The 26,045-nt window shown below is 44.4% G+C and overlaps 1 long non-coding RNA gene across 1 annotated transcript in view; it reads left to right on the forward strand.

Moving 5' to 3' along the window:
* The window catches only part of LOC143793905 (uncharacterized), a 151,085-nt gene that overhangs the window by 105,119 nt on the left and 19,921 nt on the right, over positions 1–26,045 (forward strand). Inside the window, exon 3 of the long non-coding RNA XR_013220327.1 lies at positions 13,103–13,211. This is a non-coding gene — a long non-coding RNA (uncharacterized LOC143793905). The remainder of the gene's footprint in view (positions 1–13,102; positions 13,212–26,045) is intronic.

Raw genomic sequence — 26,045 nt, forward strand, 5'->3', positions numbered from 1 at the left:
TGCCACCAGTTCCTAGTTAGATATAAACCCGGTCCATTAACGTGGGCCAGAAAGCAGCCTCGGTAGCATGTAAAGTTAAACTAAGAATCAGCATGCGGATTCGTGGATCGAGATAAAAAAGCAGCTCAAGGTTAAATTATATATTTTATCGCCTTAAGGGCACACTACTACTACTTGCACAGGCTTTCCAATACATACTGCAGCGGTTGTGCTGCCTAGCAAATAAATACACACAGTATCGCCTGTTGCGCAAGCGCAGTAGTGAGCCCCATGCCCCTGACATCACTGCAGCATCCATGTCTCCCAGCAACCAGGCCCACACAAAATCGCTGGCCGCGCATGCGCAGAAGCTTTCCCATACCGCCGACATCATTTTCGGCACCGCAGGCCGCACTTCCGGTGCGCGTATTTAAGCCACAACGCCGCCGGTCACGCTACACTCTGGCAGCAGGGCGCGGGAGCGCCGCTCATTAATCTGACAACTAAGGTAACCCCTCCTCTTTATCCGCACACCGGGCCTTCTCCACCATTGCACAATAGTGCAAGTATGCTGGTTTTATGTCCCTTACTTACCCATACTTATATTCATCTACAGACCTCACAGCAGGGTTACCTCTGCAACCCTATACCCACAGCATCTAGGCATTAAGGTACACTACTTACAGATCTGCTATGACCACTATATCCTCAATGTACCTTTTCTTACTCATATACTTTTACTGTTCCCTTTCACAGTGTATGCCTTCATCCTCAAGGATCTCATATCCTCTCCCCTTTTGCTTAACCAAGGTAAATGATGCCTTATCTGGTTTTCTCAATCTGCTTAGTCATATGTTCTGGCTTCCTTAGCCTTCTACCCTTGGTTATGCAATATTACTAACGCCCCCTTCTGGGCGTTTATACGTGGTGTTCTGTATATAACATGTACCATGATTTTATGAAGTTACTATGTCCGTTTTTCTTTATTATTTGTTTATGTTTTCATTTCCTCCATCCAGGTCGGGATCCTTATATTTATTTTTATGTTTGTTTTCATTTTCCAATTTTGATTATTATGTACTGTACATACTTACGTATTTTGTTTCTGTTTTTTCCTAGCGACTATATGATTAAGGCTCTGGTAGGGCCGAAACGTCATAACTACCTCTGGTCGCTTTCATATCACATAGTCATTTTGTAAATAAACCTTCACCTTTGCAATATATATACAGAGTGTGCGGTGTACTATATTTTCTATGTACGTGGGGCTTACATAGCCCACTACACCTGCACCTCGCTCCCTAATTTACCCTGAGTGCGCGCCAATTTTCTTTACTTATCTAGCCATTTTCTTGGCCGCTGCACCGGGTTGCCCTAATGTCCACTACCACCTTTGCCTATGATACAGCCACTAGTGCTAATATTATTTCAGCAGTAACTGGCTCTACTGAGTTTCTTAAAACACCCGTAGTCGACCTCAGAACCAGGGACTACGAAAAGACTAAGCGTAAGCTGGTCTCATATGACCTACATTGTACTACACTGGCCGAATATTATCGCCAGAGCAAAATCCCTAGAGGATTGAGATGTAATTTGCGACCTACACTGTTCGCAGACAATCCTGAATTTTGTGAAAAATACAAACAAATCCTCAATAAATGCTCATTAGACATCATTGTCCTCACAATTGAACACCTCCAGAGGGAGATTATTGACGTTAAAAAAAACATTGTGGCCATTGAGACCCAGTTAACTACCACTCTCTCATCCACCGATTGGACTGCTCTCAAGAACAAGACGGACAAAGCCATCACGGAATTCGAAAAAAACCTGCAGGAACGCAAAAGACTCAAGTTCCAGAGGGACAGCGAGGACTACTCCAACGACCAGGTGTATAGATGGAGCGATTACACCAATACTTCAAACTGGCGTCGTCGCAACAACTACAGAAGACCAGGGTCATACAGCTCCGGCAGCGACTCCTCTACCGGTTCCAGGCAACATTTTTTAGCCACAGGCCGCAGAGGGGGACGACACCAAACAGACCAACCCGAAGAGCGCGGCGAAAGGATGGTGACCCGAAGTCAGGTAAGCCAGCCAATCAGGTTATTAACATCTCCAGCTATTCCTTGTCACCAGCAGAACTGACAGTTCTTCAGAAAGGATTATCCTTCTGTCCAACACCCCACTGGGATCCACTTCAATTGGAGAAAGACTTGCATCATTTTTACAGGACTATAAGACTTAAGACTCATTTCGGCACTATGCCTGTATTGGACCCAGTTGTGGGATCTTCCAGATCCATGAACATTATGTCAGAATTGTCCATTTCTTCTCTGGGACTCCGCAATGTCAGCACTTTCTCACCTCCTCACTCTCACCATGCTATTGAGACCTTCATCTCTCTCGTGGATCGCGACATTAAATCTTTGTCGCACCAACAGAGATTGGGCTTTTTTCCAACACACACGAACATGACACTTGAGGAGAAACAGGCACTTTCTTCCCTACGGTCCAATAATACCATCACTATAAAACCTGCTGACAAAGGGGGCGCGACTGTTGTCATGGATCGGTCACAATACCGAGGCGAGATCCTTAGACAACTTTCTGACACGAATACCTATAGGTCCATACCTAGGGACCCCACTGCATCTATTACCACCAAAATTAAGGATCTTATTGGAACATACCTTGACAAGAAAACTATTGATAGCAAGACAGCTACTTTTTTACAGAACCCCCATCCCATTATCCCAGTTTTTTACGTCCTTCCCAAAATACACAAATCCCTCCATAATCCACCAGGTAGGCCAATTGTGGCCTCCACGGATTCAGTGCTTTCACCGCTCTCCATATTTCTGGAAAAGATTTTGACCCCCTTAACGAAAAACACCAGATCCTATATATTAGATACAAGCCAGTTTCTTGAAAAAATAAAACAGATGCACCAAGTACCTTCCCACAGCCTCCTTGTCACTATGGACGTCAATAGTTTATACACATCTATAACCCATGAGAAGGGCTTGCTTGCTACCAGAGACCTCCTAGAACAGACTAATATGTCCCAGAATGCTATTTCCTTCTGTCTTGACCTCCTGAAAACAGTCCTTTTTGAAAACTATTTCTTATACGAGGACACCTACTATGTCCAAGTATGCGGGACCGCTATGGGCTCAAATGTAGCTCCGGCCTACGCTAACGCATACATGCATCACTTTGAGTCACATCACGTCTACAATAATGAGCTTTTTTCACAATATGTCTTGAATTACTGTAGGTACATAGATGATATCTTCCTGGTCTGGACTGGGACATCTGACACCCTGGATTTTTTCTTCTCTACCCTCAACGCCATTTCTCAGGAACTCCAATTCACCATTCATTCTCACGAAACACAAATAGCCTTTCTGGACACCCTGGTACTGAAGGATGCCAATGGATTTCTTAAAACGGACCTATATACAAAACCTACGGACTGTAACAACCTACTACTTTATTCAAGCTGCCATCCAATCACCACCAAAAACAGTCTACCTCGTTCCCAATTTAAAAGAGTTTCCCGCATCGTCACGGACCCTGAAACACGACAAATCAGACTGGCATCCATGGCGCAAAAGTTCAGCGATAGGGATTACCCCTCTACTCTCTTGACACAGGAACTCGCTTGGTCCTCGGGTCCACCCATGAGTCCAGCACCACGTCAATCCCAAGATAGGATTCCGTTCGTGCACACTCACCATCCATTTATGACAAAAGTTTATTCTGTCATCAAGAAGCACTGGCCCCTTCTTGGTAGAGCCCACCCTGAGATCGCATCCTTTAGGGTGCCCGCTCTCATGAGCACCAGGAGACCCCCCAACATCCGTGACCAAATAGTCAGGGCTGATATGGGTAGTATACTCCGAGTTCCAACTCAACAGTTCTTGGGAACACGCCGCAATGGCACTTTCCCTTGCTTGAACTGTGCCACCTGCTCGAACGTGATCAAGGCCGACAATGTGACCCACCCAAGAACCGGGAAATCTTACCCTATTCGCGGATTTTATACGTGTGACTCAAATTTTGTGGTTTACGTCATCAAATGCCCTTGCGGCCTGCTCTATGTGGGTGAAACCACCCAGCACGTACGTGATAGGATCGCAAGCCACAAGTCCACAATTAGGTGTAACAAAACTTGGCTTCCCCTTCCTGACCACTTTACCAGGGCCCGACATTCAGTAGCCCAACTGAAATACCAAGTCCTGGAACAGGTACCCCGTCCTAGACGGGGTGGCAACCATGTTAAACTGCTGAGGTCCAGGGAAACGTACTGGATATATACACTAGACACCCTTGCACCTAGGGGCCTCAATAGGGAAATCGACTGGCTACTTTAAAATTGTCCTTCCAGCTTACTAACTCTTTCCTCTTCCCTTACAGATTCGTTGAACACTATGGTGAGTTCCTTCCGCCATTAAATAACGTCAAAATCCCAGCCATTACTTTTATAGTCCCTAAGCTAGACCACTGTATATGAGCATTCTATGCCTAGTATCGTAGGTGGTTCCATTGAACATTGCGCTTGACGGCGTCACACATTAAGCTCCATTACCCAGTTGCTAGAATTGCACTCAGGCTGGGCACTCACTACTTGCACAGGCTTTCCAATACATACTGCAGCGGTTGTGCTGCCTAGCAAATAAATACACACAGTATCGCCTGTTGCGCAAGCGCAGTAGTGAGCCCCATGCCCCTGACATCACTGCAGCATCCATGTCTCCCAGCAACCAGGCCCACACAAAATCGCTGGCCGCGCATGCGCAGAAGCTTTCCCATACCGCCGACATCATTTTCGGCACCGCAGGCCGCACTTCCGGTGCGCGTATTTAAGCCACAACGCCGCCGGTCACGCTACACTCTGGCAGCAGGGCGCGGGAGCGCCGCTCATTAATCTGACAACTAAGGTAACCCCTCCTCTTTATCCGCACACCGGGCCTTCTCCACCATTGCACAATAGTGCAAGTATGCTGGTTTTATGTCCCTTACTTACCCATACTTATATTCATCTACAGACCTCACAGCAGGGTTACCTCTGCAACCCTATACCCACAGCATCTAGGCATTAAGGTACACTACTTACAGATCTGCTATGACCACTATATCCTCAATGTACCTTTTCTTACTCATATACTTTTACTGTTCCCTTTCACAGTGTATGCCTTCATCCTCAAGGATCTCATATCCTCTCCCCTTTTGCTTAACCAAGGTAAATGATGCCTTATCTGGTTTTCTCAATCTGCTTAGTCATATGTTCTGGCTTCCTTAGCCTTCTACCCTTGGTTATGCAATATTACTAACGCCCCCTTCTGGGCGTTTATACGTGGTGTTCTGTATATAACATGTACCATGATTTTATGAAGTTACTATGTCCGTTTTTCTTTATTATTTGTTTATGTTTTCATTTCCTCCATCCAGGTCGGGATCCTTATATTTATTTTTATGTTTGTTTTCATTTTCCAATTTTGATTATTATGTACTGTACATACTTACGTATTTTGTTTCTGTTTTTTCCTAGCGACTATATGATTAAGGCTCTGGTAGGGCCGAAACGTCATAACTACCTCTGGTCGCTTTCATATCACATAGTCATTTTGTAAATAAACCTTCACCTTTGCAATATATATACAGAGTGTGCGGTGTACTATATTTTCTATTTAAGGGCACACTAGACAGTACATTACATACATGATGGTTACACATATACAGTGGTTATATATGCAAATACAGATACTGGTAGGGCAAAAGATCTAAGCAGAATACATGTCAATTACCGGGTTGATGTTCGACCGTGTGTGCGCTGGGCCGCAGGGGGCATAGGCTGCCAGCTGTCTCCTTGGTCCCTTCTTAGCATGTTACTCTACGTGGCCCCCACTTTCAAAGTGACCAGCAAGCATACCAGAGAGTGAGACCACATGGTCCTACACTAGCTTTTATTCCCCTTTGGGTCACTACCCTCCTGCCCTCTTGGCTGAACCTAAATGCTGTCCCCTTGCCTCTGCAGCTAAAAACTCCAAAACCTAAGATGAGTCATTGTTCCATAATAGATGGCCCTAGGGAGATGGTTTTGATGCCATCGGTTCTAGCAAGGTCCCTGCCATGTGTTAAGACCAAACACAGCTTTTTCTATCTGATTTCTACTAGCTGTTCTATGTATCCTCATACTCCTGGGTGCTAGAACGGGTCGAGACCCAGGCGGGCATTCACCATGTTCTGGGGATCTCAGAAATATATACAGTGTACGGCTAGGAGGTATGGAATTATGTTTCTGGAATGTTCTACAAGGTGTCTGCAGCTTCAGCAGGACTCTATGTTGCAAGCAAGCATTTGTTCTGCAATGAGCTGGTCAATGTGTGAGATCTGTCACTTACAACCTTTGAGGCTTGGTGTTGTGAAATTGGATTCTGGGCTCCCCCGGTGGCCACTTGTGGAATTGTACTTGTGTGCATCATCCCCTCTGTTCACCTGCTCCTATCAGGATGTGGGAGTCGCTATATAACCTTGCTCCTCTGTCAGTTTCATGCCGGTCAACAATGTAATCAGAAGCCTTTCTGTGCATGTTCCTGCTACTAGACAACTCCCAGCTAAGTTGGACTTTTGTCCTTGTGTGTTTTTGCATTTTGTTCCTGTTCACAGCTGCTGTTTCGTTACTGTGTCTGGAAAGCTCTTGTGAGCGGAAATTGCCACTCTGGTGTTATGAGTTAATGCTAGAGTCTTAAAGTAATTTCTGGATGGTGTTTTGACCATGAAAGTGCCCTTTCTGTCTTCTTTCTATCTAGTAAGCGGACCTCGATTTTTGCTAAACCTATTTTCATACTACGTTTGTCATTTCATCTAAAATCACCGCCAATATATGTGGGGGCCTCTGTCTGCCTTTTGGGAAAATTTCTCTAGAGGTGAGCCAGGACTGTCTTTTCCTCTGCTAGGATTAGGTAGTTCTCCGGCTGGCGCTGGGCATCTAGGGATAAAAAAACGTAGGCATGCTACCCGGCCACTTCTAGTTGTGCGGCAGGTTTAGTTCATGGTCAGTATAGTTTCCATCTTCCAAGAGCTAGTTCTCATATATGCTGGGCTATGTTCTCTCGCCATTGAGAATCATGACAGTTTGACCGGCCCAAAAAAAAGGGTTAAATTACTGGCTGAGAAAGGAGAGAAAAAAGAAGTCTGCTACAATTTTTTTTTTTTTCCTCTAGTTCTGAGTGTGCTCTTAATTGAATCACTTGCTAGTCTGCCTATACTGCAGCCTTCCTCTCTTTCTCTCCTTCTTATCCTTGAATGGCTCTGTGTTCACCTGTTTCAAATGGATCTTCAGAGTGTAGCTACAGGTTTGAATAATCTCGCCACAAAGGTACAAAATTTGCAAGATTTCGTTGTTCATGCACCTATGTCTGAGCCTAGAATTCCTTTGCCTGAATTCTTCTCGGGGAATAGATCTCACTTTCAAAATTTTAAAAATAATTGCAAATTGTTTTTGTCCCTGAAGTCTCGCTCTGCCGGAGACCCTGCACAGCAGGTCAGGATTGTAATTTCCTTGCTCCGGGGCGACCCTCAAGACTGGGCTTTTGCATTGGCACCAGGGGATCCTGCGTTGCTCAATGTGGATGCGTTTTTTCTGGCCTTGGGGTTGCTTTATGAGGAACCTCATTTAGAGCTTCAGGCGGAAAAGGCCTTGATGTCCTTGTCTCAGGGGCAAGATGAAGCTGAAATATACTGCCAAAAATTCCGCAAATGGTCTGTGCTTACTCAGTGGAATGAGTGCGCCCTGGCGGCGATTTTCAGAGAAGGTCTCTCTGATGCCATTAAGGATGTTATGGTGGGGTTCCCTGTGCCTGCGAGTCTGAATGAGTCCATGACGATGGCTATTCAGATCGATAGGCGTCTGCGGGAGCGCAAACCTGTGCACCATTTGGCGGTGTCTACTGAGAAAACGCCAGAAAATATGCAATGTGATAGAATTCTGTCCAGAAGCGAGCGGCAGAATTTTAGACGAAAAAATGGGTTGTGCTTCTATTGTGGTGATTCAACTCATGTTATATCAGCATGCTTTAAGCGTACTAAGAAGCCTGACAAGTCTGTTTCAATTAGCACTTTACAGTCTAAGTTTATTCTATCTGTGACCCTGATTTGTTCTTTGTCATCTATTACCGCGGACGCCTATGTCGACTCTGGCGCTGCTTTGAGTCTTATGGATTGGTCCTTTGCCAAACGCTGTGGGTATGATTTGGAGCCATTGGAGGCTCCGATACCTCTGAAAGGGATTGACTCCACCCCATTGGCTAGTAATAAACCACAATACTGGACACAAGTGACTATGCGTGTTAATCCGGATCACCAGGAGGTTATTCGCTTTCTGGTGCTGTATAATCTACATGATGTTTTGGTGCTGGGATTGCCATGGCTGCAATCTCATAACCCAGTCCTCGACTGGAGAGCTATGTCTGTGTTAAGCTGGGGATGTAAAGGAACTCATGGGGACGTACCTTTGGTTTCCATTTCATCATCTATTCCCTCTGAGATTCCTGAATTCTTGTCTGACTTTCGTGACGTTTTTGAAGAACCCAAGGTTGGTTCACTACCTCCGCACCGGGAGTGCGATTGTGCCATAGACTTGATCCCGGGTAGTAAATACCCTAAGGGTCGTTTATTTAATCTGTCTGTGCCTGAACACGCGGCTATGCGAGAATATATAAAGGAGTCCTTGGAAAAGGGACATATTCGTCCTTCGTCATCTCCCTTAGGAGCCGGTTTTTTCTTTGTGTCTAAGAAAGACGGCTCTTTGAGGCCGTGTATTGATTATCGACTTTTGAATAAAATCACGGTTAAATATCAATATCCGTTACCACTGCTTACTGATTTGTTTGCTCGTATAAAGGGGGCCAAGTGGTTCTCTAAGATTGATCTCCGTGGGGCGTATAATTTGGTGCGAATCAAGCAGGGGGATGAGTGGAAAACCGCATTTAATACGCCCGAGGGCCATTTTGAGTATTTGGTGATGCCTTTTGGTCTTTCAAATGCCCCTTCAGTCTTCCAGTCCTTTATGCATGACATTTTCCGCGATTATTTGGACAAATTTATGATTGTGTATCTGGATGATATTCTGATTTTTTCGGATGACTGGGACTCTCATGTCCAGCAGGTCAGGAGGGTTTTTCAGGTTTTGCGGTCTAATTCCTTGTGTGTGAAGGGTTCTAAGTGTGTTTTTGGGGTTCAAAAGATTTCCTTCTTGGGATACATTTTTTCCCCCTCTTCCATCGAGATGGATCCTGTCAAGGTTCAGGCTATTGGTGATTGGACGCAACCCTCTTCTCTTAAGAGTCTTCAGAAATTTTTGGGCTTTGCTAACTTTTATCGTCGATTTATTGCTGGTTTTTCTGATGTTGTAAAACCATTGACTGATTTGACTAAGAAGGGTGCTGATGTTGCTGATTGGTCCCCTGATGCTGTGGAGGCCTTTCGGGAGCTCAAGCGCCGCTTTTCTTCCGCCCCAGTGTTGCGTCAGCCTGATGTTGCTCTTCCTTTTCAGGTTGAGGTCGACGCTTCTGAAATCGGAGCTGGGGCGGTGTTGTCGCAGAGAAGTTCCGACTGCTCCGTGATGAGACCTTGTGCTTTTTTTTCCCGTAAATTTTCGCCCGCCGAGCGGAATTATGATATTGGGAATCGGGAGCTTTTGGCCATGAAGTGGGCTTTTGAGGAGTGGCGTCACTGGCTTGAGGGGGCCAGACATCAGGTGGTGGTATTGACTGACCACAAAAATTTAATTTACCTTGAGTCTGCCAGGCGCCTGAATCCTAGACAGGCGCGCTGGTCGTTGTTTTTCTCTCGGTTTAATTTTGTGGTGTCTTACCTACCGGGTTCTAAGAATGTTAAGGCGGATGCCCTTTCTAGGAGTTTTGAGCCTGACTCCCCTGGTAATTCTGAGCCCACAGGTATCCTTAAAGATGGAGTGATATTGTCTGCCGTTTCTCCAGACCTGCGGCGGGCCTTGCAGGAGTTTCAGGCGGATAGACCTGATCGTTGCCCACCTGGTAGACTGTTTGTTCCTGATGATTGGACCAGTAGAGTCATCTCTGAGGTTCATTCTTCTGCGTTGGCAGGTCATCCTGGAATCTTTGGTACCAGGGATTTGGTGGCAAGGTCCTTCTGGTGGCCTTCCCTGTCACGAGATGTGCGAGGCTTTGTGCAGTCTTGTGACGTTTGTGCTCGGGCCAAGCCTTGTTGTTCTCGGGCTAGTGGATTGTTGTTACCCTTGCCTATCCCGAAGAGGCCTTGGACGCACATCTCGATGGATTTTATTTCGGATCTGCCTGTTTCTCATAAGATGTCTGTCATCTGGGTGGTGTGTGACCGTTTCTCTAAGATGGTCCATCTGGTTCCCTTGCCTAAGTTGCCTTCTTCTTCCGAGTTGGTTCCTCTGTTTTTTCAAAATGTTGTTCGTTTGCATGGTATTCCGGAGAATATCGTTTCTGACAGAGGGACCCAATTCGTGTCTAGATTTTGGCGGGCATTCTGTGCTAGGATGGGCATAGATTTGTCTTTTTCGTCTGCTTTCCATCCTCAGACTAATGGCCAGACCGAGCGGACTAATCAGACCTTGGAGACATATTTGAGGTGTTTTGTGTCTGCGGATCAGGATGATTGGGTTGCTTTTTTGCCTTTGGCGGAGTTCGCCCTCAATAATCGGGCCAGCTCTGCCACCTTGGTGTCCCCGTTTTTCTGTAATTCGGGGTTTCATCCTCGATTTTCCTCCGGTCAAGTGGAATCTTCGGATTGTCCTGGAGTGGATGCTGTGGTGGAGAGGTTGCATCAGATTTGGGGGCAGGTGGTGGACAATTTGAAGTTGTCCCAGGAGAAGACTCAGCTTTTTGCCAACCGCCGTCGTCGTGTTGGTCCTCGGCTTTGTGTTGGGGACTTGGTGTGGTTGTCTTCTCGTTTTGTCCCTATGAGGGTTTCTTCTCCTAAGTTTAAGCCTCGGTTCATCGGCCCGTACAAGATATTGGAGATTCTTAACCCTGTGTCCTTCCGTTTGGACCTCCCTGCATCCTTTTCGATTCATAATGTTTTTCATCGGTCATTGTTGCGCAGGTATGAGGTACCGGCTGTGCCTTCCGTTGAGCCTCCTGCTCCGGTGTTGGTTGAGGGTGAGTTGGAGTACGTTGTGGAAAAGATCTTGGACTCTCATGTTTCCAGACGGAAACTCCAGTATCTGGTCAAATGGAAGGGATACGGTCAGGAGGATAATTCTTGGGTCACTGCCTCTGATGTTCATGCTTCCGATCTTGTCCGTGCCTTTCATAGGGCTCATCCTGATCGCCCTGGTGGTTCTGGTGAGGGTTCGGTGCCCCCTCCTTGAGGGGGGGGTACTGTTGTGAAATTGGATTCTGGGCTCCCCCGGTGGCCACTTGTGGAATTGTACTTGTGTGCATCATCCCCTCTGTTCACCTGCTCCTATCAGGATGTGGGAGTCGCTATATAACCTTGCTCCTCTGTCAGTTTCATGCCGGTCAACAATGTAATCAGAAGCCTTTCTGTGCATGTTCCTGCTACTAGACAACTCCCAGCTAAGTTGGACTTTTGTCCTTGTGTGTTTTTGCATTTTGTTCCTGTTCACAGCTGCTGTTTCGTTACTGTGTCTGGAAAGCTCTTGTGAGCGGAAATTGCCACTCTGGTGTTATGAGTTAATGCTAGAGTCTTAAAGTAATTTCTGGATGGTGTTTTGATAGGGTTTTCTGCTGACCATGAAAGTGCCCTTTCTGTCTTCTTTCAATCTAGTAAGCGGACCTCGATTTTTGCTAAACCTATTTTCATACTACGTTTGTCATTTCATCTAAAATCACCGCCAATATATGTGGGGGCCTCTGTCTGCCTTTTGGGAAAATTTCTCTAGAGGTGAGCCAGGACTGTCTTTTCCTCTGCTAGGATTAGGTAGTTCTCCGGCTGGCGCTGGGCATCTAGGGATAAAAAAACGTAGGCATGCTACCCGGCCACTTCTAGTTGTGCGGCAGGTTTAGTTCATGGTCAGTATAGTTTCCATCTTCCAAGAGCTAGTTCTCATATATGCTGGGCTATGTTCTCTCGCCATTGAGAATCATGACACTTGGTCTCCCTGCTGAGATACTGTAGCTGCACACTGAAAGGAGTTTTATTATCCCATGCCACATACAAATAACTGACATGAAATTATATCTCCAATTATTCACTGGAGGAAGCTGGAGACCCCGGAGGGGACCCACTCAAACATGGGGAGAACATTCAAACTCCTTGCAGATATTGTCCTTGGTAGGATTTGAACCCTGGACCCCAGTGCTTCAAGACCGCAGTGCTAACCACTAAACCATATATGTTTTCTTTTAGTTGGGAAAGGAGATAAGCAATTACCAGACTTTATGGAGATCACTTATATCAATAAAGACATTAGCAGCTATCAAGCCTTGTCTATAGACATACACAGATTGTTGGCTGTAAGATATGTTTATAGTAAATTATTTAAATGATTAGAGTATAATAATTAATGCTGCTTCTTCATTCAGAGCACAGTAAAAGTTAAGAATCCCACTAAGCCTGATCATAACCCACCTCTTTACATACACCACACACAGACATACGCCAGGCAGCACACATACATGTCCAGTCACATCCAACCCAAACATCTGTATCAGATGTCTAATTCTCTGTTCTCTCTTCAATCTGGGAGTACAAGGTTGCTCCTCCTTTGAAGATGGTAAAAGGAGGCTGGAGGTGATATGCTTACTACTTGGGTGGCAGGTTTGCAATTCTGCACATATACTCAATTGCCATGACAGTGCATATATGACCTCAGCACATTCCCGTTGACACCACCACAAGGTAGAAGGGAGTGGCACAACCTTTCAATCAGTCCATTTTATTCTGTACTGTCATCACAAACTGTGTTATTCACTGAATGACGCAAGATTTCGGGAATGTTTTATTATTCAGATCATTAAGACTCTTTTACGGAAAGACAGAATATCTTCCTAGCTCACCAAATTGAAATGTATTATTAAATTAATTTCTATTCTAATTGCTTACATCAGGTAAAATATTCCAATTTTTCTCTCCTCTTCAGTTGCAGCAGAAGGAATCTTATTGAAATGCTGCCAAGTCCTCTTTCGTGTGCTTTGTAGACACAGCGGGTATCTATGTTTAACCATATCTGGGACCATTACAAGTCTAAGGTAAGCCTGGTATACCCAGCATTACACAGATCTTCATCCTCCTTAATCCAGACATGACCTGCAGCTTTTAAAGGATTTAGTTCTGCTCTAGTTTAATTCTTGCAAAACCAACAGGTTACAAGTCACAAAGTTCAACTAAACAATTCCTGTTTTGTGAAATTTATTAATTTTATGAGATTCATGCCTTATGAGGGTTCAGGAGGCTGGAAGTTCTCCCAGCTGCTATAGTTAAGCGTAAAGGTTAAGCTTGCTACAAATTCCAAGCGGGTAATGTCTACAATATATTCTCTAAATACAAAGGAAAGGCGTTGTACCACAGAGTGCTCTCTTAGTGCTTGTCTTGCTAAATCATAGAACTAGTTTAAGGTCAACTGAGACTAGTGTTTGATATATGATGATGACACTACCTCTAAATACCTAAGTGTCACTCATAGTGAATGACACTTTGGCTGCTATTTTAATGACAGCTATTGTACGTCTCATCTTTATGGCTTTTCTAAACTTCTTAGCCATCAGCCATGGCTTTACACAGCATTGTCAGCAATCATTCTGCAGTAGTGGTAGGGCTCGGAGAGGATAATAGTCTCATTACAATGCTTCTGCATAACAATCTTAGAACATAACTAGTAGCCTAATCCAATCCTCATACATGTTTACCTTAGGGACATAGCTGAAGGGTGTGACTACAGTACAGGTAGGAATACAACTGGCATCCTTTTATTTAGCTACTGGGTGCATTTTACCCTATAGCTAATAGCTTTTGGCTGTCCTTGATGTTTAGGATTTATAAGTTTCTTTACAATTATTTCAACAGACATTCAGATTTGTAGTATCTACTTCGATGTAGAAAATGAGCATGGATGTAAAATGCACTCTTTCTTTAAGTCAATGAACTCTATGCTTATGTATACTTATAGGGTATATGAAACTATTCAACACTGGCGGACACAGACAGAAGAGGTTCGGTTTTACAGTTACATTAGGCTGTGGCATACAGTATAGGGCAGAGCGCCCTCCGGTTGATTTTCCCATAAAACAGTACGCTTCCAGGTCTGCCCGAACTGTCCCTACCTCAACAGCTCATGTTGGAACTAGGGACTCCCCGTCCTGCAACCCAGTTTTCCTGAGGCCCGCCACCATTTCCTCTTGCTCTTCCCCTACTGGCCTCTTCCTCTTAGGAGAGAATAAGACACAGACTCTTCCAGGCCATAGGCCAAAATGTAGGAATCTACATTAAACTTTTGGTGCACTGTCTTGCTGTTTGTAAGCTTGCACTACTAGGGCCCATAGCAGCTTGTACTTGACACTGACACTAATTCTATCTGAGACTCTCTTCATCAGGAAGTGCTTCTGCTTTTTGTATCTTCTAACGCCTTCCCAGTATGTGGGCTATTCCCAAACATTTATCTGTTTCTTAACTCCATACGTACTAAACACAATTGGGGAAATAAGTATTTGATCCCTTGCTGAGTTTGTAAGTTTACCCACTGAAAAAGACATGAACAGTCTAGGTTAATTTTAACATTGAGAGATAGAATATCAAAAATAAAATCCAGAAAATCACATTGTATAAAAGATTATTTGCCTTTTGCAGTGAGAAATAAGTATTTGATCCCTCTGGCAAACAAGACTTTTTTTTGTAGTTGATGATGAGGTTTGCACACATGTCAGGAGGAATTGTGATCCACTCATCTTTGCAGATCATCTCTAAATCATGAAGATTTTGAGGCTGTCATTTGGCAACTCGGAGCTTCAACTCCCTCCATAAGTTTTCTATGGGATTATAGTGGCTATGCCACTCCATGACCTTAATGTGCTTCTTATTGAGCCACTCCTTTATTACCTTGGCTGTGTTTTGGGTCATTGTCTTGCTGGAACACCCAGCCACGACCCATTTTTAATGTCCTGGAAGAGGGAAGGAGGTTGTCACTCAGGATTTTACGGTACATGGCTCCATCCATTCTCCCATTGATGCAGTGAAGTAGTCCTGTGCCCTTAGCAGAGAAACACCCGCAAAACATAATTTTTCCACCTCCATGCTTGACAGTGGGGATGGTGTTTTTTGGGTCATAGGCAGCATTTCTCTTCCTCCCTACATGGGGAGTTGAGTTAATGCCAAAGAGCTCAATTTTTGGCTCATCTGACCACAGCACCTTCTTCCACTCACTCACAGAATCATCCAGGTGTTCATGTGCCTTCTTGAGCAGGGGGACCTTGCGGGCACTGCAGGATTTTAAACCTTTACGGCACAATGTTTTACCAATGGCTTTCTTATTGACTGTGGTCCCAGCTGCCTTGAGATCATTAACAAGTTTCCCCTATGTAGTTTTAGGCTGATCTCTCACCTTCCTCATGATCAAAGATACCCCACGAGGTGAAATTTTGCATGGTGCCCCAGATCGATGTCGATTGACATCTCTGAATGTTAAAATTAACCTACCCTTAAAATTATAAACTGTTCATGTCCTTGTCATTGAACAAACTTACAAAATCAGCAATGGAATAAGTACTTATTTTCCCCCACTGTAAATCCCTACAGCCTTCCACTGTTTACCCTATTGACATTCCTCCCCAATCCCCGCGGTCAGCCTTGAGGTTAAACTTCCGGGAAACCGAATACAAACCGGCCATAAGGATAAAATGCACATTTTTATATATAAAACATGTAACTATAATATACTTATATACAATATAACTCTCTCGTGCCACAGCATCTTCTTGAGCACTGCTCACCCTCTTACAGTCCGTTTAACCCTTAATGCAAATTGATGTATGTATACATCTTCACTCCCTCCACGGGCGGTACGGTATATGCCGGTTTTGTTACACAGAAGGCATCTTTCTCTAATAGTAGGAAGTGGAGCTAAACACTGAAGGCTGCTGTTAACCATTTAGATTTAGTTATCAATATCTCTATGAACCATTTTCTATCAGCCCCCTGTGATTGCGGGGCCCTGGTGTGTTACCATGGCAGCTGAAGGCCCCCATCGCTGCCATCATGGTGCTGCAGTGAAACTTAGTCATAACCATGATTTTCACTACTTACTGCAATAGAAAAAGAAGTAATTTTTTTTAAGTATTTTCAATTTTTTATTTAAATTGATATCAATAAACCTATAAACTTGCCTTGCAGATTACAAGCCCTCACACTTCTCCATATGCCACTTAAATAAAGAAAAAAAATAACGATGCAAGTTTGGTATCGCTGTAATTGTACTTACCTGAAGAATCATGTTTCCAAGTAATTTTTACTATTCATTGAATATCTTGAAAATAAAACCAAAATAGCAATGCCAGAATTGCATTTTTTTAACATTTCATCCCGCTTAGAATTTTTATTTTCCATTTTCAGCACATCGTATTGCAAAATGAATGGTGTCATTCAAAATTACAACGAGTGATGCAAAAATCAAGCCCTCATACAGCTTTGTCAACTGAAAAATTATAAAAGTTATTGCTCTTGGAACAAAGGGAGGGAAAAATGCAAACGTAAAAATGAAAATTGGTGGCGGAGGCAAAGGGTTAAAGAAGATATCATAACATCTATTCAGTTGTCAGTAAAGTTGTTAGAACAGCCTTTATGCATGAGGGCTTCACAGCTATGTTTATATCTAAGCACAATACTACTGTCCCAATGCCACTTTCACCTCCCCACCCCCCACCAATGATATTTGACATATTTGCTTGTGTCACCTGATGGAGAAATATGTTCATGGGCTAGCACACCTGCTGGTTTTGAGCTGTTTAACAAAAATACAATTGAGCTGAAAGAAGACAACAGCTATGCTACTTATGCAACCAGATAAAACACCGGCTAACCAGCCAGCATGGCGGTGTCATTTTGCATATCCTACCTGTATCAAAGAAAGCCTATCATGCCCCAAAACGCTATTCACCTGCAGATATAGGGTTAATCTGTATATTAATAGTGTCCTATAGCTGTGCGGATGCTGCACTTAAAGTCCGGCTGCCAGGAGGAAAAAGCCTTGGGCTTTCAGTCATAGAGGCGGAGCCAGTGCTGCTTCAGCCACCGCTCAGTATATAGTGAGCTACAGCTGTAAATATGCCCTGGCACTGACTGACAGGCGGCTCAGCAGTTTATCAGTACGAAGTCAGCTGTCAGCCAGTGCCAGGGGCTATGTACTGAAGCAGTTCCAGCCGCGCATCCATGACTGAAAGCCTGAGGCTGCCGGGAGGGATAAAGTTAATTTCCTCCTGAGTGCCAGCGCAGCATGACATCAGAACTCTAGTAGCCTGCAGATTAACCCTATATCTGCAGGTGAATAGCATATTTTTGTATGACAGGTTCCCTTTAAGGACATTTATTTGCAGGTCACAGTCATGTAGAGTTAGAAATACACACTTCATTGCATCCAGTAGGCCAAGAACTCCCACTGACACTCTGTGCAATCCTTCAAGCCTCTGGTTTCCGAAATACAGAGCTCAGTTTGATACATTCACTCCCAGGAGATCAAGAAAGGAAAGCTGCACAAGAATGAGTTGTGAAGCTCCACATTCTGTCTTGGAGGATTTATTTCTGAGTAGGTCGCAGGCGCAGAGTGTAAAAACAATCAGAGGAGTAGAAGGAGGACAGGCCGATTTCCCCCACCTGATTTATTTACTGTTGTGTTTTCATAGGAGCACCATGTCTGCTGAAGGCCCACTCAAGCACAGAGTGTGTCATGCTATTCTGGCAAAATAAATGGCTTTATAAATTGTCTGCAGTAATAACTATGTTTTCATGAATGCATGCAGAGAGGAATGCTCAGAAAACAGAATACTGTGCTTTCTTTAGTTAAAGGATCCTACTCCTCCAAGGAGTAAATGATGCGGCCCAGGCTCCAGGCCTGTCTGTCTACCACCTGGGATGTCTGCTTAGGTGGAGGTAGTTTAGCCCACCCAAATATTGTGCTGTCTGTGGCTGCAAGGACAATTTATGTGAGAAATACATGCAAATCTGAGGCATGGCCTGACACAAATATAGGTTGGGTGAGAAATAAAAACAAACTATGGTATATTGGTGATGGTGGCTATATATCCCAAATCTGTTGTGCCACTTAGCAATCTACAGTAAGATCACTTAACCATGAAACATTTGTTTTGTTAAAACATGGACAATATTGTGGCCTTTTAAAAATGAAAGCAGAATAGAAAAAAGCAACAACTCACAATATAATGTATCAGCATACGGTATGACTGGACAAGATCAGCAATGAGCTCACAATGTTAATAACTAGGCTCATTTTGCGTGCAGGTCTTTACAGTTCAATGCATTCCAATGTATACAGGAAATAGGAGCAGATATTGCACTTGATGCCACCATATAATGGTTCTTCATACCCAAGGTCACAATGTCATTTTATAGGTCTAGTAGATAGGAGATATCTAGTATTTTTCCATAGGGAAAAGGGAAAATAAAAGTACCCATCTAGAAGTGATCAGATGCTACACTGTTCTATCTGAAGCTTCATTGGACTCTGGTTTTAGAATGTAAACTGCTTTTTTATTGTAATACTGGGTTCAGGAGATGATTGATAAAAATACTGAGAAACATGGGCATGGGCAGCTTAAATCAGACTGTGGTTGCTTTATTGTACCCGTGTATGTTTTAATCTGAAATGCTGCAGAATATGTTTTGAAGAGCCATCCAAGGACTATGCATCCTGGATTTTTCTAGTCTAAGATAGGTTCGAAGAGGCATCTTACTGCATTGATCTATTTGAATAGATCACAATAGACATATTTAGTATATGTCACTCTAGGGAATGGGGAGGTCAAGTTGGGGTGGGAGGACAAGCTGCCAGGGAGCTGCCTCACATTATCCCTGGCGGCCGACTTCTGCTTCAGTATAAAACATACTTGGCTGCATTATTGCCAGTGTCTGAATTACGCTGCTCAGTGTCAGGCTCCCTTTAATTTTGGCATGTGTAATGACCAATAGTGATGCCAAAATATCAACACGTTCTGGCTGATAAGTTTCTTGTAGAAATGATTGAAACTGTGCTAAATCATAAGCTGCATTCTAAGGCTGGAATCACACATTTAGTTTTTGTGACACTTTTTTTTGAGCCAAAGCCAAAGTCTACCCACAATCCCACCCCAAAGGCCCGCCCTGATTCATGAACAGCTTATTGCATCAAAACTTTTATTAGTGATTTAAGAATAACAGGCTGTGGATTTCTACAGTGAAGGTATGTATTAAATCAGCAGAACAGTACCTTTATGCCCATATCTTTAGCTTATCATGACTGATCCTGACGACAGGTTCTCTTTAAGTGGATTTATAAAATTATCTAAAAGAAAAACTATCTTTGTTGGCCTTAACAACCAATCGCAACACAATTTATGTTTTTCCAGAGCTGTTTAAAGGGACTCTGTCATTTGACTCATGTTGCACAAATCATGGCCAGCATAAATCACAGCCTGGCTGCATGCAGGGTGAGCATTAGGGACAGGTAAACTAGGCATTTTTTAGGGCCCCCAGTCAGTGGTGTGCTGCTCTATGATGCTACATTATACTATATGAGGCTGCATTATACTCTATGGGGCTACATTATACTGTATGGTGCTGCATTATATTGTATGGAGCTACATTATACTCTATGGAGGCTGTATTATACTCTTTGGGGCTACATTATACTGTATGGGGCTGCATTATACTCTCTAGGGGATGTGTTACATTCTATAGGGGCTGCATTATACTGTATGGGGCTGCATTATACTACATGAGGCTGCATTATGCTCTATAGGGCTGAATTTAATACTGAGGATGCATTATACTGTATGGTGCTACATTATACTATATGGGGGCTGTGTTATACTCTATGGGGCTGCATTATACTCTATAGGGCTGCATTAGACTGAGGCTGCATTATACTGTATGGTGCTGCATTGTACTCTATGAGGCTGCATTGTACTTTATGGGGTTGCATTATACTGAGGCTGCATGATGCTGTATGATGCTGCATTATAGTATATTATACTGCATTGTACTCTATGGAAGCTGCATTATACTCTTTGGGGTTTCATTATACTGTATGTGGCTGCATTATACTCTATGTGGAGTGCATTATACTATGTGGGGCTTCTGTTATGATCCTAGTGGCAAGGATCGCAAGTAGGACTAGCTAAGTAACGAAACCGACTACAAACTCTGGGGAAGTGGTAACTGAATTGACCGCAACCTGATCCTATCCGCAAACAACTATAGGCAGCCGTGGAACCTTACCTGAAAATCCTAGACGTCTCTTCACGGCCTGAGAAACTGACTATTCCTAGAGGGAACGAAAGTCCTCACTTGCCTCAGTGAAATGACCCCAAAGATATAGAATAGCCCCCCACAAATATTAACGGTGAGTTAAGGGGAAAGCACAAACGCAGAGATGAAATTAGATTTAGCAAATGAGGCCCGCTAACACTAGAAAGCAGAAAATAGAAAGGGAACTATGAGGTCAATTAAAAACCCTATTCAAAATATCCACGCAGAGATCGCTCAAGCCCCCGCACCAACTAACGGTGCGGGGGAAGCAACTCTGTACCCCAGAGCAAACCAGCAGAAGAAATCACATATTAGCCAGCTGGACTAAACTCATCATACACAGAAATCATATTGCAGACTGATGAGCAAAAAATAATTAAACAGAACTTAGCTTCTCCTGAAGAGACTGAAACCGAAGATAATCAGGAGTAATCAGAATAGCACTGAGTACATTGACAGCCGGCAACAAGTGGAAGTGAAACAGAGCTAAATAGGAAACTCCCAAGTGAATAACGAGGAAGCTGATCAGCCACAGACCCGCAGGATAACAAACAAAGCCACCAGGGGGAGCCCAAAACAAAAGTCACACAATACCACCTGTGACCACAAGAGGGAGCCTGAAAACAGAGTTCACAACAGTACCCCCCCCCCCTTGAGGAGGGGTCACCGAACCCTCATCAAAACCCCCAGGGCGATCAGGGTGAGCCACATGGGAGGCACGAACCAAATCGGCCGCATGAACATCAGAGGCGACAACCCAGGAATTATCCTCCTGACCATAGCCCTTCCATTTAACCAAATACTGAAGCCTCCGTCTAGAAATACGAGAATCCAAGATCTTCTCCACCACGTATTCCAATTCTCCCTCAACCAGCACAGGGGCAGGAGGCTCAACCGGAGGACCCACAGGCACCACATACCTCCGCAACAACGACCGATGAAACACATTATGAATAGCAAACGATGCCGGGAGGTCCAAACGAAATGACACAGGGTTACGGACTTCCAAAATCTTATAAGGACCGATAAACCGAGGCTTGAACTTAGGAGAGGAGACCTTCATAGGAACAAAGCGAGAAGACAACCACACCAAGTCCCCAACGCGAAGTCGGGGACCCACACAGCGACGGCGGTTGGCAAAGCGCTGAGCCTTCTCTTGTGACAGCTTAAAATTGTCCACAACATGATTCCAAATCTGATGCAACCTATCCACCACAACATCCACTCCAGGACAGTCAGAAGGCTCCACCTGAACCGAGGAAAAACGAGGATGAAACCCCGAATTACAAAAAAAAGGAGAAACCAAAGTAGCAGAACTAGCCCGATTATTAAGGGCAAACTCGGCCAACGGCAAAAAAGTCACCCAGTCGTCCTGATCAGCAGAAACAAAACATCTCAAATAGGTTTCCAAGGTCTGATTAGTTTGTTCGATTTGGCCATTCGTCTGAGGATGGAAGGCCGACGAAAAAGACAAATCAATGCCCATCTTAGCGCAAAAGGTCCGCCAAAATCTAGACACAAACTGGGATCCTCTGTCGGAAACAATATTTTCAGGGATCTCATGCAAACGAACCACATTTTGAAAAAACAGCGGAACCAACTCGGAGGAGGAAGGCAACTTAGGCAAGGGCACCAAATGGACCATCTTAGAAAAACGATCAAACACCACCCAGATGACAGACATTCTCTGAGAGACAGGGAGATCTGAAATAAAATCCATGGAAATGTGCGTCCAAGGCCTCTTCGGGACAGGCAAAGGTAACAGCAAACCACTGGCATGAGAACAGCAAGGCTTAGCCCGAGCACAAATTCCACAAGACTGCACAAAGGAACGCACATCCCGCGACAAGGAAGGCCACCAAAAGGACCTGGCCACCAAATCTCTGGTACCAAATATTCCAGGATGGCCCGCCAACACTGAAGAATGAACCTCGGAAATAACTCTGCTGGTCCATCTATCCGGGACAAACAGTCTCTCCGGTGGACAACGGTCAGGTCTATCCGCCTGAAACTCCTGCAGCACTCGTCGCAAATCTGGGGAGATGGCAGACAAAATCACCCCTTCTCTGAGAATACCAGCCGGCTCTGAATCTCCAGGAGAGTCAGGCACAAAACTCCTAGAAAGAGCGTCAGCCTTTACATTCTTCGAACCAGGCAGGTACGAGACCACGAAATCAAAACGAGAGAAAAACAATGACCAACGAGCCTGTCTAGGATTCAGCCGCTTGGCTGACTCGAGATAAATCAGATTCTTGTGATCAGTCAAGACCACCACATGATGCTTAGCTCCCTCGAGCCAATGTCGCCACTCCTCAAATGCCCACTTCATAGCCAACAACTCCCGATTACCGACATCATAATTCCGCTCGGCAGGCGAAAACTTTCTTGAAAAGAAAGCACATGGCTTCTCACAGAGCCATCGGCGCTTCTCTGCGACAAAACAGCCCCCGCTCCAATCTCGGAAGCATCAACCTCGACCTGGAAAGGAAGAGAGACATCTGGCTGACATAAGACCGGAGCCGAAGAAAACCGTCGCTTCAGCTCCCGAAAGGCCTCCACAGCCGCAGGAGACCAGTTAGTAACATCAGAACCTTTCTTGGTCAAATCTGTCAAAGGCTTAACAACACCAGAGAAATTTGCGATGAAGCGACGGTAAAAATTAGCAAAACCCAAGAACTTCTGAAGACTCTTAACAGATGTAGGCTGCGTCCAGTCATGAATAGCCTGAACCTTGACTGGGTCCATCTCAATAGTAGAAGGAGAAAAAATGAAACCCAAAAAAGAAACCTTCTGGACTCCAAAAAGACATTTTGAGCCCTTCACAAATAAAGCATTGGCACGCAGGACCTGAAACACCATCCTGACCTGCTTAACATGGGACTCCCAATCATCAGAAAAAAACAGAATATCATCCAGATACACAATCATAAATTTATCCAGATATTCACGGAAGATGTCGTGCATAAAAGACTGAAAGACAGAAGGAGCGTTAGAAAGTCCAAAAGGCATCACCAAGTACTCAAAATGGCCTTCGGGCGTATTAAATGCAGTTTTCCATTCATCACCCTGCTTAATACGCACAAGGTTATACGCACCACGAAGATCTATCTTGGTGAACCAACTAGACCCCTTAATGCGAGCAAACAGATCAGATAACAATGGCAAAGGATACTGAAATTTGACCGTGATTTTATTTAGAAGGCGATAATCAATACAAGGTCTCAGAGAACCATCCTTCTTAGCCACAAAAAAGAACCCCGCACCAAGAGGGGAGGAGGAGGGGCGAATAAGTCCTTTCTCCAAAGACTCCTTTATATAACTCCGCATGGCAGCATGCTCCGGCACTGACAAATTGAAAAGTCGTCCCTTAGGAAACTTACTACCAGGAATCAAATTTATAGCACAATCACAATCCCTATGAGGAGGTAGAGAACTGAGTTTGGGCTCATCAAATACATCCTGGTAGTCTGACAAAAACGCAGGGACTTCAGAAGGAGTGGATGAAGCAATTGACACCACAGGAGTGTCGCCATGAATTCCCTGACAACCCCAACTTGACACAGACATTGCTTTCCAATCCGGGACTGGATTATGAGTCTGCAACCATGGCAGACCCAACACGACAACATCATGCAAATTATGCAGCACAAGAAAGCGAATCACCTTCTGATGAACAGGAGTCATGCACATGGTCACTTGTGTCCAGTACTGAGGTTTATTCGTAGCCAATGGCGTAGCATCAATTCCCCTTAGTGGAATAGGGAATTTTAAAGGCTCCAAAACAAAACCACAGCGCCTGGCAAATGACAAGTCCATCAGACTCAGGGCAGCACCTGAATCCACAAAAGCCATGACCGGGTAAGATGACAAGGAACAAATCAGGGTAACAGACAAAATGAACTTAGGCTGTAAAGTACCAATGGTGACAGATTTATCAACCTTTTTTTTTCGCTTAGAGCATGCTGAGATAACATGAGCTGAGTCACTACAGTAAAAGCACAACCCATTTTGCCGTCTATAATTTTGCCGTTCACTTCTGGTCAGAATTCTATCACATTGCATAGACTCAGGTGTCTGTTCAGAAGACACCGCCAAATAGTGCGCAGGTTTGCGCTCCCGAAAACGCCGATCAATCTGAATGGCCAGAGTCATTGACTCATTAAGACCTGCAGGCGTAGGGAACCCCACCATGACATTCTTAATGACCTCAGAAAGACCTTTTCTGAAATTTGCAGCCAGGGCATACTCATTCCACTGAGTAAGCACTGACCATTTCCAAAATTTCTGGCAGTACACCTCTGCTTCATCTTGCCCCTGAGAGAGGGCCAACAATGCTTTTTCAGCCTGGTTCTCAAGATTAGGTTCCTCATAGAGCAATCCAAGGGCCAGAAAAAACGCATCAACACTGAGCAATGCCGGATCCTCTGGCGCCAATGCGAAGGCCCAATCTTGAGGGTCACCACGCAAGAAATAAATTATAATTTTAACTTGCTGAACAGAATCACCAGAGGGACGAGGTTTCAAAGAAAGAAACAATTTACAATTGTTCTTAAAATTCAGGAACCTAGATCTATCTCCAGAAAACAACTCCGGAATAGGTATTCTAGGCTCTGACATAGGACTGTGAACAACAAAATCCTGAATACTTTGTACCCTTGCAGCAAGATGATCTACACTGGAGGCCAAACTCTGAATATCCATATCAGCAGCTGAGTTCAGAGCCACACCAAGATTAAGAGGAGGAGAGAAGCTAGACACACAGCAGCTAAACACACGGCAAAAAAAAAAAAAAAAATTCTCAAGGCTTCTTTTCTCCTGCTTCTGCCATGCAATTAACACTTTATTGGCCGGCTGTACTGTTATGATCCTAGTGGCAAGGATCGCAAGTAGGACTAGCTAAGTAACGAAACCGACTACAAACTCTGGGGAAGTGGTAACTGAATTGACCGCAACCTGATCCTATCCGCAAACAACTATAGGCAGCCGTGGAACGTTACCTGAAAATCCTAGACGTCTCTTCACGGCCTGAGAAACTGACTATTCCTAGAGGGAACGAAAGTCCTCACTTGCCTCAGTGAAATGACCCCAAAGATATAGAATAGCCCCCCACAAATATTAACGGTGAGTTAAGGGGAAAGCACAAACGCAGAGATGAAATTAGATTTAGCAAATGAGGCCCGCTAACACTAGAAAGCAGAAAATAGAAAGGGAACTGTGCGGTCAATTAAAAACCCTATTCAAAATATCCACGCAGAGATCGCTCGAGCCCCCGCACCAACTAACGGTGCGGGGGAAGCAACTCTGTACCCCAGAGCAAACCAGCAGAAGAAATCACATATTAGCCAGCTGGACTAAACTCATCATACACAGAAATCATATTGCAGACTGATGAGCAAAAAATAATTAAACAGAACTTAGCTTCTCCTGAAGAGACTGAAACCGAAGATAATCAGGAGTAATCAGAATAGCACTGAGTACATTGACAGCCGGCAACAAGTGGAAGTGAAACAGAGCTAAATAGGAAACTCCCAAGTGAATAACGAGGCAGCTGATCAGCCACAGACCTGCAGGATAAC

This window comes from Ranitomeya variabilis, chromosome 1, assembly GCF_051348905.1.
Source record: "Ranitomeya variabilis isolate aRanVar5 chromosome 1, aRanVar5.hap1, whole genome shotgun sequence".
Taxonomy (NCBI): domain Eukaryota; kingdom Metazoa; phylum Chordata; class Amphibia; order Anura; family Dendrobatidae; genus Ranitomeya; species Ranitomeya variabilis.